At 51.1% G+C, this 14,618-nt stretch overlaps 1 protein-coding gene across 7 annotated transcripts in view; it reads left to right on the forward strand.

Moving 5' to 3' along the window:
* SSBP3 (single stranded DNA binding protein 3) overlaps positions 1–14,618 on the forward strand; it is a 164,738-nt gene that overhangs the window by 60,635 nt on the left and 89,485 nt on the right. Inside the window, exon 1 of one of the 7 annotated variants that reach the window (XM_041770782.1) lies at positions 9,384–9,506. The exons of 5 other annotated variants lie outside the window; for them this stretch is intronic. The gene's annotated coding sequence lies outside the window, so the exon portion shown is untranslated. Of the gene's footprint in view, positions 1–9,383; positions 9,507–14,618 lie in introns of those variants that run through there. One more of the 7 variants, XM_041770784.1, reaches the window with a different exon arrangement.

A 14,618-nucleotide genomic window follows, 5' to 3' on the forward strand; every position in this document is an offset into this window, starting at 1 on the left:
GGAGTGGGGAATGGGTGTAATCCTTGCTCCAAGTCCTAGAGTCCAGGACTGCTCTCCTGTGTGTGTCCAGTATGGAGCACAGCTTTCACCTTCTTGGGCCCACAGGTCCTCGCAAGACTGATGAGATGGGATGGATGTTCTCTCCAAACAATGCATATTCACATGTACAGATAACTGTCAAGGGGTTTGAAGACCCTTTGAAGCCCTTCCCTGTGGCCATTCAGAAAAGCCATGCCCCTCTGCCACTGGGTGTGCCCTGTGACTAGCATGGCCTTGTGGTGCCTGTTTTGTTCTTGTGTAGGGTGGGGTTGGTGACAGCTACCTGATGGTTAATGATGTTGTGAATAGTGACCGTGGTTGTTAGTAGCAGCTCATTTCCCAGCCCCATTTCGCAGATAAGAAAGCCAAAACTCAGAGGGGGAAATGACGAGCTCAGGGCCAGAGAGTTAGAGTCAGGACTGCGACACAGGCCTTGTGACTTGAGAGCATGTGCCAAACACCCGATTTGTAGCAAGGAATGTAGTAGGTGCTCAGTAAATGATAATAACAAAAGCCACAGGGAGTTAGGGCACCGCCAACCTGTTGGTTGTGGGGCTTCCCCTCCCCTAAAGGTCTCTACCTGTCCTAAGTATCTCCCTGGTACAGGATCTGGGCTCCAGAGCTTGCAGGTGGGTGGAGGCGAGCACAGATCCGCCAATCCTGGGAAATGTGTAAAATCCTGTTCCTGAAAACCGGCCGGGTTCTCAAAGTGTCCCGGCTGGCGTGTTTTGCTAGTCACGAAACATGATCCATACGCTGTATTTTAGGACTTCCCATCTGTCGGCATAGGGAGGGTTTTCACTTGAGGGAGCTCAAAGCATGGCAGCTCACCAGGGGGGGAGGGGGTAGGAGGGGGAGGTGGGCAGGGAGGATCTGTGACAGCAGGGTGGCTCTGCGCCTCCACCCAGAGCACAGTCTGCCTAGTTGGGGGAACCTGGCACCTGAGGGACAGGATCGGGGTCCTTGGGATGTTCTGGTCAGCAGCATCCCACATCCCTCTTCCCATTACTTCGCTCAGTTTTTAGACAGATGCCCACATTTTTGTTTAGGAAACTGGTACAAGAAGTCTCTTGTCCAGGATTTCAAGGCTGCGCTGACATCAGAACTTAAGTTTTTAGACTGTCCAGTGTCCTTTCCCTTCCTTGAGTCTGTCCTTCTGTTTGCTGGGTTTTAACTCTGTAGGTGGTACAAGGCAGGGTGTGGGAGACCTTGCCTGGGAGTGAGGATGGGGAGGGGTAGGCCTGGCGCCCCACCCTGCTGGCCTCTGGTGGTGGAGGTGGTGGAGGCAGAACAACGCTGAGAGGGCTATTGATCCACCCAGCTCTGCTGAGGGATGGCTGCAGCACATTCGAGGCTTTCTTTTTAAAAATGCATTAACTTGACCGTAAGCAGGCCCCGGTTTAAAAATAAATAAATAAAAATAAGAAGTCAAACAAGTGGGAGTGAGAGGCAGGGATGGATCAAAACCTTAGGAAAACCAAAAGTGTGTTTGAGGAGGGTCCTTCTTTTCTTTTTTTTTTTTTTTAAAGATCTTATTTTTTTCATGAGGGACACAGAGAGAGAGAGAGGCAGAGACACAGGCAGAGAGGGAGGCAGGCTCCACGCAGAGAGCCTGATGTGGGACTCCATCCCGGGTCTCTTCAGCCCTGGGCTGAAGGCTGCGCTAAACCACTGAGTCACCCGGGCTGCCCCCAGGAGGGTCCTTGATGTAGGTGCCAGCTCCAGGCCAGGATGCCGTGCCCGTGTTCTGGGCCCGAAGACTGTCCTGCTCTGCTGTGCCTGGGTTAGCTCTATCTCGCTGGCTTGGTCTCTGCAGGGAACTTTACCCAAAGCCAGAGGTTCCAGCAAACCCCCTTTGGGGGCGGGGTTGGAGGGAATGGAGGAGGCCTCCCATAAAGTATGACGGCAGTCCATCTGTGAGAACCTGCCTTGCCAGCCCCAACTGGGGCAGTTTGCTCTCCTTTTGTGCCCTTAAGCCACCCTGGCCTTTCTCTTGTTTTTTCCCAAGTGTTCCTTCCCTGCCTGGAAGGTGTGTCCCTCCCTCCCCTTACCCCTGGTCTCCAGTTTAGCACCTGCCCATCTTTCAGATCTCAGCCCCAAGGGTACTTCCTGACCCTACATGGGTCAGGCCTCCAGTTATACAGACCCCCGAGGCTCTCAGTACTTCTCTTTTGAGTTCTGACCACAAGCATAATAAAAGAATTAACTTACCTTTTACAGCATTTAGCAATTAGGCTTGGGGGGGAAGGCAGGGACTGGTCTGTCCTGTTTGCCCAGCACAGCACAGTAAAGGGGGTGGTAAATCCTTGTGGAATGGAGAGATGGCAGGTCAGGGTCTATTCTCTTTGGCCCACGGATGCAGTCTGAGATCAGAATTCAGCATGATTTCCTAACATTCCTGGCGGCAAGGGGCCCCCTTTGAGGTCAGGATATGATTTCAGAGTGGAACCTCTAACACTTGAAACAGGGAGACTTCTGCCTGTAGCCCCAGAGGCCAGGGTAGGCAGCACCCCAGAGCTCGCATGTCTCGAAGCTTGTCCGGGCCAGTCTGTCCCCTTAGTGGGTGAAAAGACACGGAGCCCAGAGAACAGAAAGGACTTGGCCAGGATCACACAGCAGAGCCTTTGAAGACTTTGATTTGGGCCCCAGTTTAATGGCTAAAAGCTTGTGAATGAGGTACCAGGTGCCAGGCACTGTGTTTCCTCTGCTCCATGCCATGGCTCCACTGGGGAGGCACCATTTGTGGAGAAATGGAGACTCAATACTCAGTGGACTTAGTTGCTTGCTTCGGGACGCAGCAGAGGTGGCATGAGAACTCTGGTCTTTCTGATTCAACATTCCTGTGCCTCCCAGCAGGAGGGCCCAGTTACTGGATTGGCTGTGGTGGGGACCCCACCTCCTGCTAGCCAGTGGAGGTGGAGGTGGAGGTGTAGCGACCTCAGGAGGCTCCACAGCTTGGTGGTGGTGGTAGGGGAACGACAGCTGGTGGCTCACACAGAGACTACCTCTCTTTGCCCACCTGGTTTCACCTTTTTCTGTGTCCTCCCTCGCCGCCGCCTCTGAGAGAGCTGCAGAAATTCCTCTTCCCCCTCGACCTGGACCTCCTGGAAAGGGATGGAGGGTGACGAGGCAAAATTTGCACCATTCCGGGAGTAACTTTCCATCATTTGTGGCTAAAAATAAAGCATGCACTGGCTCGTCACTGCCTTATGGGCTTTCTTTTGGGGTTTCACTGGGAGCCGCTTGCCCCTTTATTGCCCCCTTCTTGCTGCCCCTCAGCAGGTGTGGGGACTCCCACAATCTGGGGACGTGGGTGGGCTTGATGCCGCTCGCCCTCCCCAAGAGCAGAGCCCGCAGCGCCTCCAGGGGAAGCGCCCCTGCTTCTCTGCAGCCCCAAGCAGCCCCGGTAGTGGGCTAGGGCTCTGGCATGCATGGGGACGCCAACTCCCTCTACAAATATTACTGCAGCTGAAAAGAGACAAGCCCCTTTAGAGGGCTTTCTTTGTGCAGCCTGCTTCTTTCTGATAGCTGGAATGCACAGAGGCAGGAGAGATAAATTAATTTGTTCAATTAATTTTGTAAATATTGACTGAGCAGAAGTTTTATGCCAGTCACATGTTAGGGACCTAAGGGCTAACCAGAAAGCAACAGGACCCAGTCCCTTCCTTGAAGGTGTTTATGCTCTCTGTAAGGGAAGAAAGATGTGTTTAGGTAGAACTAGAGTGGGCCAGCCATGGGGTCCTGGTTCCCCACCACACCCAATTCCTTTTAGAATTCCGTTGCAATGTCTGCCTGAATGGGGAGCTAAATGCTGAACTGTACATTTTGCCTTTCCCTCTTTTTAAGATGCTTTAATTCCTTTCTCCTCCAGCCAAGAAAAAAGAAAAAACATTTTTTTGAGTGCTTATTATATGCTAGGGCTGGGTGCCTGCTAGTACTTTACTTGCATTTATTTCTCTGGACTCAAGAGTCACCCTGGGAAGTAATTTTTATTTTCATCCTTATTTTCTAGTTGATGAAATAGAGGCCCAGAAAGGTTAATTAACTTTCCCAAGATCCCACAGCTAAAATGTTGCAAAACCTGGATTCAAATGTAGGCAGATTAATTCCAGAGCTCACTCTCCGGCTAGCCGTATAGGCAAACACATCTACCTGGAACATATGTGTCTGTTAAGCACCTACCATCTGCTCACCGTGAGCTACCCTAAAGGTTCATTCTCTTAAAAAAAAAAAAATCTTCACTATGCTTTCTATTTGATCTTTAATATTCCTATTAGCCCTGTGGGAGAAGAATTGGACCCCAAACCCCAGTTTTCCTTTCTAAAAAACAACAACAACAACAAAAAAAACCCAGGTCTCTGTAGAGGGCACCATACTTTAGAGGCTGCTATTAAGTCCTCTTGTCTTAATCTGGCGCTTGTGGAGAGAGAGGGCCTCTGAAAGCATTCTGCAAACTGTAAAGTACCCCGTGAAATGAAGGGCATGGGAGAAAAGGTATGCACACAGACTAGCTGGTAACATGGACCTCATGCATCATACTTGGGGATTCCTTGTGCTGTTGTCATGGTCTGGTTTCAGGTACCTGTGAAAAATTATGGTAATTAAAATGTAATTTGGAATCCCCTGTTGGCTCACAGCAGCTGGTCCAGATGTAGGAGGCTGGGGCTGTCCGTGCAAGAACAAGCTAAGGCTCGTTAGGGGTGTCACTTTGCTCTGCCCTTTGTGTTGCTGAGGATAAGGGTGGGGGCAAAAGATAGAGCAGCTATTTTTATATTGTTCACGTCATGTTCAGCATTACTGGATGTTTGTGGTTGGGTCCCTGTTTAGCCTCAGCTGGGAAGAGAGAACTCCCTTTGCTGCCTTGGTCTGTATAGAAACTCAAGCTCATGCCCCCCTTGAGTATATATATTTTTCTAAAGGCAGAGGGACCCAAAGTGACCATGCAGTCACCCTGGATAGGTCGGAGTTGTCTTATTAGGGCTTAGATTTCCAGGGCTCTTCAGACTCCTTTCTGGGGTGGAGGGCGGCTGCAGAGAGGCAAGAGGCTATGTCCTTATCCACTCCTTTATTACATTCAACAGATGGGTTTTCAGTTGAGATACACGCCAGATCTTTCTCCAGGTACTTGCAAAGTGAAGTTGACCCTTAAACAAACGAAGAGGTTGAGGGACAGCCCCCACCTAGTGGAAAATCCACATGTTATTCTCGACTCCTCCAAAACTTAACAATAGCTTACTGTTGATTGGAAGCCTTACTGAGAACACAAACAGTGGATGAACACATACTGTGTTATGTGTATTATATAGTGTGGTTTTTTTTTTTAGGATTTTATTTATTCATGAGAGAGAGATAGAGAGAGAGAGAGAGAGAGAGGCAGAGACACAGGCAGAGGGAGAAGCAGGCTCCATGCAGGGAGCCCAATGTGGGACTCGATCCCAGGGTTCCAGGATCATGTCCTGGGCCGAAGGGAGGCACTCAATCGCTGAGCCAACCAGGCATCCCTATGTAGTGTATTCTTAGGGTAAAGTGAACTTGGGAAAAGAAAATGTTAGTAAGAAAATCATAAGGAAGAGGAATCTATTTACAGTACTGCACTGCACTGTAAGTAATCTGTATATAAGTGGGCCAGTATGCTTCAAACCTGTATTGTTCAAGGGTCAACTTGTATTATCCCTTAAGGATTTCAGAGTCTAGTTGGGGAAATGGAGAGTAAATGTTGAATTTGGCTGGGCTTTGTTATAGGTACTGGGGACCCTGGACTGTCTTAGTAGGGGCCACAGGGGCTGTGGGAACATGGGAGAGGCACCTAGGATCACAAAGGGCATTGAGATGGTTTCTTGGAGGAGGCATGGAGTTGCAAGAATTGACTTAATGAATTGGGGGATCAGAGGTTCCAAGTATGTATTTTGGTTTTATTTACTTTTGAGTTTTATTTGTATACATACGTGATATTACCGGTGGGTATAGCCATCATATCTTACTTTATTACTCAGTTGAGGTTCTGGGATTTTATTTTTATACCCAAAGGGCATGCTGTCTTTGGAAAGTTTGAGGAGAAAAAAATGCTGTATGTCAGCCAAGCCCTTGTTGCTTCAGAGGTCGGAGATTGGAGGTCAGCCTGGGCCACACAAAGCCTGCCCTTAAAGTCCGTGTCTCTCCAGGCCTCTTGGCACTTCTGGCACCTTGTCTGCTAAAAGGACAGACTAGAGTGAGTTATTGCATAGAAGGAGTTAAGGTAGCTGGCTCCCCAGACCCTGGGTGCTGGCCTGTCTTGTGCACTGAGCCCGAGTTTGTGTGACAGGGATGAGCATGTGGTCCTACCTGCAGATCCTGCTGATTGAGGCATGTGGTCCCGGGAGTGGCAAGGTTGCTAGTGGATCCCACTGTTAAAGCCAACTGTGGGATCTGTTGCAGAGTGGAAGTACACAGAGCATAGCACTTTGCCTGGGGTAACCTAGTATGGTATGGCTACTTCAGAGCAGGGGCTCATGTCAAGAGTTTGCAAAAAGTACTGGTTACTGGTTCACTGTCCTTTTCTACTTCCACTGTTTGTACACTTTATTTGACATAGGTTCTACCCACAGAGCATCCACGATAGCATTTCTTGTCCACCAACCACACTGTGGGTGGGGTGTTGAGAAGCCAGTGAATTCAATACAGTCCTGCTCTTGGGGTAGCTGACAGTTTTGGGTGGTCCTGGTGCAGGCCTGACCCAACATGTGCCTTCTGGGACCCTCTGCAGATAGCTGGAATGTCTTAGAGTGTCCCCACCATCCTTGTGAGCCACATGCTGACACTGCAGCATGCCAGCCCTGTCCTTGGTGTGGGATTATTTGCAGTTAGTATTCCAAATGTCAAGTTCCCCTTGACTTGAGCTGAGCAGACGAAACAAAATGGCAGACAGATTAGAAGGGGCTTGAGAAGCCTTTTCGGATTTGAAAACCTTCCTTTGTTGACTTTGAGAAGCTGCTGAACCAGGCCAGTCTGCAGAGGTGGGACATCTGCCAGGTGCCCATTGGCTCTTAGGGCTTGGGAGGCTCTGGCCAGTGCTGGCTTTTCTTCTGTAGGTAGATGGCAGCTGGGGTGCCCACCGAGCTTGGGCAGGAATCGAATCCAGTTCCTTCACGTTAGTGCCCCCAGAGCAGGAGGGGAAGAGGGTGGGAGGTGAGGAGCCAGGGCCTTTGAGGGTTTCAGGAGGGGCTTGGATGGGTTCCTCTGGATGGCTGGTGAAAGGTTTAAACAGTGCTCACCAAAGGCATAAAAATTCCTAGCTAGAACCTGGAGTGTCATTGCTAAGAGAACCTTAGAGATGGTCCTGTTCATTTTCTTCTTTCACAGAAATGGTAGCTGAAACTCAGAAAGGTTAAGTCATCTGTGCAAAGCCACACAGGAAGCAGTGAAGCTGGAATTTGAGTAGTCTGTCCGGCTCTGGGCTCGTACTTGTCCCATGATGTCACATTGGCTCTTGCTCCCAGTCCTCCCTTCTTTGAGACTCATTTATCCTGCCCTTCCCCCAACTGCTTCCTTTTCCTGCCTGCATTCCCCAGGAATCCCTCTGCAGAGAAGTAGTAGGAACTGAAAGTCTGAGTGGGAACCCCAGCTCTGCCGCCTCCCCAGCTGCTTCTCTACCACCTTCCAGGGGACAGAGTGCTTGTCCTCCAGGATTGTATTCTTGTCTCCTGAGGACAGGCCAAGATGAGTCTCACTCCTCGCTGGGCCACTGTGGGTCCCAGAAAGGGTTGGTGGCATTGATCTGTCTGGCCTCAGGGGAGAGAGACTTTAAATGGCGTGAAGCTCTGCAGACCATGGTGGGCCCGTTTTAAGTATGGCCGGACATGGGATCTTGAACGCCGTCCTTAAGTCTGCCTCTGTCCTGCAGCCATTGCAGGGCAGATGGCAGAAAGATCCTCTTGCATAAAGGCTTCTGCCAGTGGCCCCTGGCTGCTAGATCTAGAGTCCGGGAGGCAGTTTTCGCTTTTCGCTCTTTTTCCTTGCACACTTAGGCACAAATGCCTTTTGTTCCCAGGAAACAGCTTTCTCAATCCCCATCCTGGAACTATCACCGGAATGTAATAAATCTGATTTGTGTTTATGTTGAAGAAATGAAACACATTTCTGGGGAGGAATGCAAGTGGAGGCCTTGAGAAAGGGGCTGTGTTTATGACAACAGTTTGCACATGTGGCTTTAGTTTTGAAAGTGTGGTACTGTCCCTTCTTCCTGATAGGGCTCTGGTAGTAAGAGCTGCCTCTCGTGTTCTGGTGCTTGGCGGACACGGGGCAGAGTTGGCGCAGGCCCTCACATCTCTGGCTGTCGCCTTACTAGTTCTGAGAGCCCGGCTTCTCTGGACCCTGTGATTTCTTGGGGGTTGCAGTGTTTCTGGGGACAGCACCTCTGTGCTGGTTGAGTCAGAGCTGATTAGCGAAACCTCCTCGCTCCCATTCCAGGTAGAAAACAACAGGATTGAATTTAATAGGTATAAATGTAAAGTCCTGTATGTGGGTTCAAAAAATACCAACTTCATAGGCACAGGATGGGGAGCTTCATTTTAAACAGCAAGTGAGAAAGTGACCCTCGGCGTTACCTGACAGTTGGTCCCATGTCCCGGCAGTTGGCCTTGGCTGAAAGAAAGTAGCGCAGGCTGGCTGAACAAGGATCATGTCCAAGAGGAGAAGGATGATGTTGTTGTTGTTAATAATTCATAATAATAGCTAGGTGCTTTACATGCATTATCATTCCATCCTTAAAGTCATCCTTTGAGGTAGGTCAGAAGAGCCTCTTTCTTTGGAAGAGGAAACCCAGGCTTGAGAGATGGCATTTCTTGCCCAGTGTCACACTGCAAGCAAGAGGCAGAGCCAACTGGAACCCAGAGCACCAGAGCCCGTGCTCTCTGTGGTGAACGAGAGGGTCAGCAGCTGGTGGGGGTGCTGGATGAGGAAATGCTGGCGTTGAGCTTGAAGGTGGTTTTAATGATGCCTGACTTCTGTATGGTCCTCACTGTGTGCCAAGCGCCATTCCAAAGAGTGGCTGCTGCTGCTGTTTTTTTTTTTTTTTTAACCAAAATTGTTAATTTTATACATATCAATTCTGTTACTATTTGGTTTTACAGATCAGGAAACTGAGGCACAGAGAGGTTGAGTCAGTTGCCCAAGATGATGGAGCTTGTGTCAGTGCTGGATTCAAACCCAGATTGTCTGGCTTAGAGTTGTTAATATCTAGGCCCCATGACCTTGGACATGGCTGCCACTGCTGGTGGTGGGGGGGGAGGGGGGGGGAGGGCAGGAGCTGCCTGTGTCCTTTGTTCTGTGAGGCAGCCTGTCTGCAGGACGCTGTTGTGTTTGGATCCAGGGCAGAACCACAGCCTGCGGGTGGATGTATAAATAGGAGAGGCCTCTGCTCTCCTAAGTCCAGGCACCAGGTGGTCATGGAACAGGCCCCTGGAGGGAGGTAGGGAGCTCCCCACTGCCAGGTGAGGCCCCACGGTCGGGGATGCCCAAAGAGGTGGGAGGATCGAGGAGACCACCTGTGTAGGGTCTGAGAGGCTCCTCGGGCCCCTCCGGGTAGCTGGCTGGCTCCCCGTCCTTTGTTGAGGACAAGGCCGGCTTTCCTGGCACCTCCCCCACCCCCAGGCAGTGGCATGTCCCGGTGGACCACTGGAGGGGAAGTGACCGGGTGTCCGCCGGGTGCAGCCTGCCCTATTAGGAAGCCCCGGCTGTCAGGCCCGGCAGAACTGCTGACGGAGGCACGGGGAACAATGCTGCGTGGGAGGAGGCGTGTGCGTGTGTTTGTTCGCCTCCTGACCTGAGTGCCAGGAGTGACACGCTTTATTTGTCCCTTCTGGTCCCCTGTGGGCACTCAGCCTGTCTCCGATGCATTTGACTCCCACTCGGGCCCCTTGTCCCCTGCAGCTTTGGCTGAAGGGTGGGGGAGCCAGTGTGCCGGCCCTGGACCTCTGGGGGGCACTCCTTAGGCCCACCTGGCCTCTTGGTGCTCTTAACCCAGGGGCTCTGGTTTCAGTCCTGTCACCTCCTTGTCTCAGGCCAGGGAACAGAGGCACAGAGAGGTGAGGTGACTTCATTGGAGGCCACATAACCAGCTGGCACCGCTGAAGCTGTAGTCAGGGCCAGGAGACTGGGAACGCGGTGGGGGGTGGAGCTTACAAGATGCTCCTGTCCAGCCCTTTCATTTACTGATAAGGGAACAGCCTCCGACTACACCTTGACATGGCCAAGGCACAGCCGGTGGTCCGTGGTGGGTCCAGGACTGGCACCTGGGGCTTCTGGCTTCAGGTCCCTGGTCCTCCACGTGCCACGGCTTCTCCTGCGGGTCTGACTGCTGTGGCGACTGTGGCTGCCACCCAGGCCTCCTGTCCTCTGCTGCCACTGCTGCTCCTTCCTTGGCCGCCACTGTCTGATTATCCCTGTTGTCACTCTTCCTTCACCTTCTAGGACTGGTAGGGGCAGCTGGTTTACGGGAATTTAGCTGAGTGGAAAGAGCATGGGCTTAGCCAGGCAGCTTTGGGATCCAGTCAACTTCAACTTCTGAGCTGTGTGACCCGGGGCAAGTTGCTTAACTTTTCTGAGCCCTGGTTTCTCATCTGATAAGATGATTTGGACTAGATAACCTCCAGTGACCTTCCAAGCCCTGCAGGCCTGTGACTAATGATTTTCAAGAGTGAGTGGGACCCACGTGGACCTGTGCCTGCAGGCTGTTGGAAAAGGCAGGTGATGTGGGCTGATGGGAAAGGCCTGTGTTGGTAGGTGCAGGGCATGCGTGCGTTCCAAGTTCTGGCTTCATCAGGGGACTGTTGCCTTGGCTTTGGGTTGCCTTGCCTTTGCCTTGGCCAGTGGGCGCTTGGGACAAGGGATCGTGCTGGTCCTTGGCTCCTTTTTTGCCAGTTCTCCTTTCTGTGTACCCATGCTGTGGGCACCAGTGCTGCCCGCCCTTGGTGGCAGCTGCTCAGGGTAGAGAGGTTGCTGATGGAGGGCTGGCCAGCTGATTGGCGTGGCCTTGAGGCAGGCATGACGGCCAAGCACAGGCAGGAGCCAAATCTTGCGACCTCTCCCCTGCATCAGACGCCACTGGATTTTGTTGTGGGAGGCATGCCAGCCCTGTTATTAGGCCTGAGGGACCCCCTGCTTTGTCCAAGTGAGACCACACGTGTCTGGTGGAAGGAGGGGAGTTAGCGTTAAAACCCAGAGTCCTCGGCCTTTTGTGACTGGCTTGGTCCTGTAGTCCTGTTGGTATGGTTTTTGTTCTTGGGTTTTTGCCTTGGCTGTGAAGTTGCACTATTTTCTGAACTAGTCCTGTTTCATGTAACCTGAACCCAAGTATCTAGACATGAAGGGCAAGCTTTTTTCTCCTCTTCCCTAACAAAGGCTGTCCTAGACAGTAGCATCTGGAAATGATTCAGCATCTGGTCTAAGTATTGTGTCCATGCACGGACACACTTCCATGGTATAACATGCCCTCACCCAGATGATATGCCTTTGTCTCTCCAGCCAGGCATGTACCTGTCCTTCTTTCTACATAGTTGATTTTACATACAGAGGTTACCTTTTTTGGGCACGTGCTTATGTGCATACACATGTATAAAGCTTTATTTCTGCTTAGGAGGAAATATTCAAGGGCTTGATGTATATAGAGAATCATTTGCATTGATGGATGTTGACGTATTTTTCTTTGCAAAGTTTAATAAACCATTTAACAATGCCTTCAGTGACTGTAATTAGCTGATTCCTCATTGTTCCCAAGCTTTGCCTTAACAGGCACCTCAGGACCCTGTCCCTACTACTAGTGTGGCAATCCTCTACACAGAGTTGAGTGCTCCAGAGAGGTGGCAGAGTCAGGGTGGCCGGGGGGGGGGGGGGGGAGGGGGGGCAATCTGTTCATGGTGTGTCTTTGCCATCTGGTGGTGGTGTGGGTGGGAGCCTGTCCTGGGGGATTTCTCAGCCGGTTATGTCTTCCGGTTTAGGCTTGGGGGAGGAATGTGAACTGGTACAAGGTTGGAGCTGTTGATTGTATTGAGATTTGGTCTGTGTCAGCAGACAGTACTTGTGTCCTCACTGTGGGCATGACAGGCAGGGAGCACCGAGCACCTCTGTTCACTCTGGTAGAGAATGGACGGGGGGAGGTGAGATGACCAGTGATGGTGGAGAGGGACCCCAGCAAACAAGGAAGGGGTCGCCTTTGCTTCCCTTTACCTCAAAAGACTGCTGGAAGGCCAATTTCTAGTGACATCTTATACTTGATACCAGGAAGAATTTGAGAGGATTTTGGTCAAATGTAACCACAAGGGTGAGTGAAACAGGAAGAGATGAGTGGTCTTGGAGGAGGCACCTGGAGGTGAGTGGGTCCTGCCACATGAACCCGGGCAAATGGGGGCATTATTAACTCCCTCTGAACTGCAGGTGAAGTGGAGTGTAAGGTAAGGCAACATGGGTAGCACCGCCCTCATGGTCACCACCAATCCTCATTCGAGTGGCACCCGTGGTACCTTGGGGCAGCCTTCCTCCATAGTGGCAGCAGCTGACTGTTGCTTTTTTTCCTTTGACAGTAGACTTTGGCCCAGGCCGCCTTTTGGGTCAGGTGTGATGGAGAACCCATGGGCGACAGCCCTTGAGAGCAGTTTCCTGTAGGTTTTTGTTTCTGCCCTCTTTGCTCTGGGGGTTGCCTGCAGTGAGGGATCGATGCAGGTCCCTTTCCTCCTTTGGCTCAAGCCTCTGATGTTCATTTGTTAGGGACCATATAGTATCTGAACTGGGATACTTGTATAACCAGGCCATGCTGGGCATCAGTATGCTGGGCAGCAGGTGGAAACCTGGATCATTTGGGATGCACAGTTCCTCAGTGTATGTTGAAGGCTCTCCCCCCAGCTCATGTAACATTTGACCAAAATCCTCCCAAAGAGCAAATCCAGGGTTCCTCTCCCTTGCCTGCGCCAGCCCTAATGTGAACTGTGGGGTGAGGAGGACAGCCCCCAGGGCCGACCCCTCCCCTGGTTTTCAGAGAACAGTGCAGCTGGGGCAGCTGTTTTGTGTGGTACATTTGCCACCGTGGCATCCAGATTCCAAAGAAATGAGGGGCTCCCTGCTTGGGATTGTGTCTTGGAACAGTTGACAGGGAGCTGGAACCTTGAATTAGGTATGGAAAATGTCTGCTTCTGGGGAGCCCTTACAGAGCCCGTGGCTTCCTTGAGGTGAGTTCAGCTCCCCTGTAGCATGGGGCCTGAGCTGAGCCTGGAGGCCCAGGTAGGACACAGAGGCTCTGACTGGGCTCTGTGTGGTTGCAGGTTCCTGCCTGGCGGGCTGTCCTGCTGCCTCCAAAACATAACTCAGTATCGATTGTGCAGGAGGCCCAGACTGTCACATGCAGCAATCCTTGCTCCACAGAAGGCATGCTCCTTCAAGGAAGAAAGGAAGCTGTTTTGTCCCTGGTACAACATGCTTTTGAAAATGCACCTTGATTTAAGATTCTGCTTTTTGCAACATATTTAAAAATGTCAGAAAGATAAATATGCAGCCTTTTTAAATGTGTCTGCTTTGAACAGCCTTTTAAAAAAAAAGTCTATCATTCATTCTCAGGGTCACAGGCATATTCAAACTCAGAGCCACCATCCTTCAGTGGTATATCCCTCTCTTCCAGAAGCAGAGTTTTGGTGGGGACTGGGGATTAGACTCCTAAAGTCCCTTTCTTCCAGAAAGTCCAGGAGATACATTTGTTTCCTCAGTTTTGAGTCTGGTAGTTTCCAGAATATTTTTTGGAACTTTACTGTTGGACCCATGAAACAGGCATTGGCTTCTATCTAGCTGCTTCCATATGGGGACCCTTCTCACTTCCCATGAAAACCCACCAGTCAGAGGATCCTAGGATCTAGGGAGGGAAAACATATGCTCCCACCCTGGGCCTCTGAGACCGGCAAACACTGGTTCCCTGTTCCAGTATAACATGGAGGAAGTTAGGCCTGGTGTTAGGGAGTGCCTGTTGTGGCGATACAAAGCACCACATTTCCAAGGTGGGGTATTGGCACCTTCTATGCTCAGTGATGATTCTGGAAGAGGGCTGGGCCACAGGTGAGGGAGATGCCACTAGAGGGTCAAACCAGTCTGTGGGTTTCATATCCTGTTGTTATTGTGCGTGGCTTTTTGTAAAGATACTCTGGCCACCTATCTCCCAAAAGGAGTTGGAGGAACTGCAGGGTCTTTCACGATGTAAGTGAGGATGTCAAGACCTTGTTCCATTGGTTGAGGAACTTAGAAACCCCAGTGGGCAAAGCTGCCCTCTGCCTCAGGGAGAGCTGCCAGGGGAACTTCTGGTTTGAGAGGTAGTCATGCATAGTTAGGCCTTGAATGAACCTATGGGGTTCTCTCTAGGCCAGCTTCTGCCATTACAGAGATGAGGAAACAGAGACCCAGAGAAGTGCTGTGACTTGGCCAAGGCCACACAGAAGATCGGTAGTTGAGCCAGAAGCTTATAGTTACCTTGCCCTCCAGTCTCAAGTGAGCCTGGCTTTGACTCAAAGGCCCTGGTTGTAGTGTGTGAACAGAGCTTTTGCAGACACCTGGCTCTTACGGGGCTCCTG

This window comes from Vulpes lagopus, chromosome 10 (genome assembly GCF_018345385.1).
Source record: "Vulpes lagopus strain Blue_001 chromosome 10, ASM1834538v1, whole genome shotgun sequence".
Classification (NCBI taxonomy): Eukaryota; Metazoa; Chordata; class Mammalia; order Carnivora; family Canidae; genus Vulpes; species Vulpes lagopus.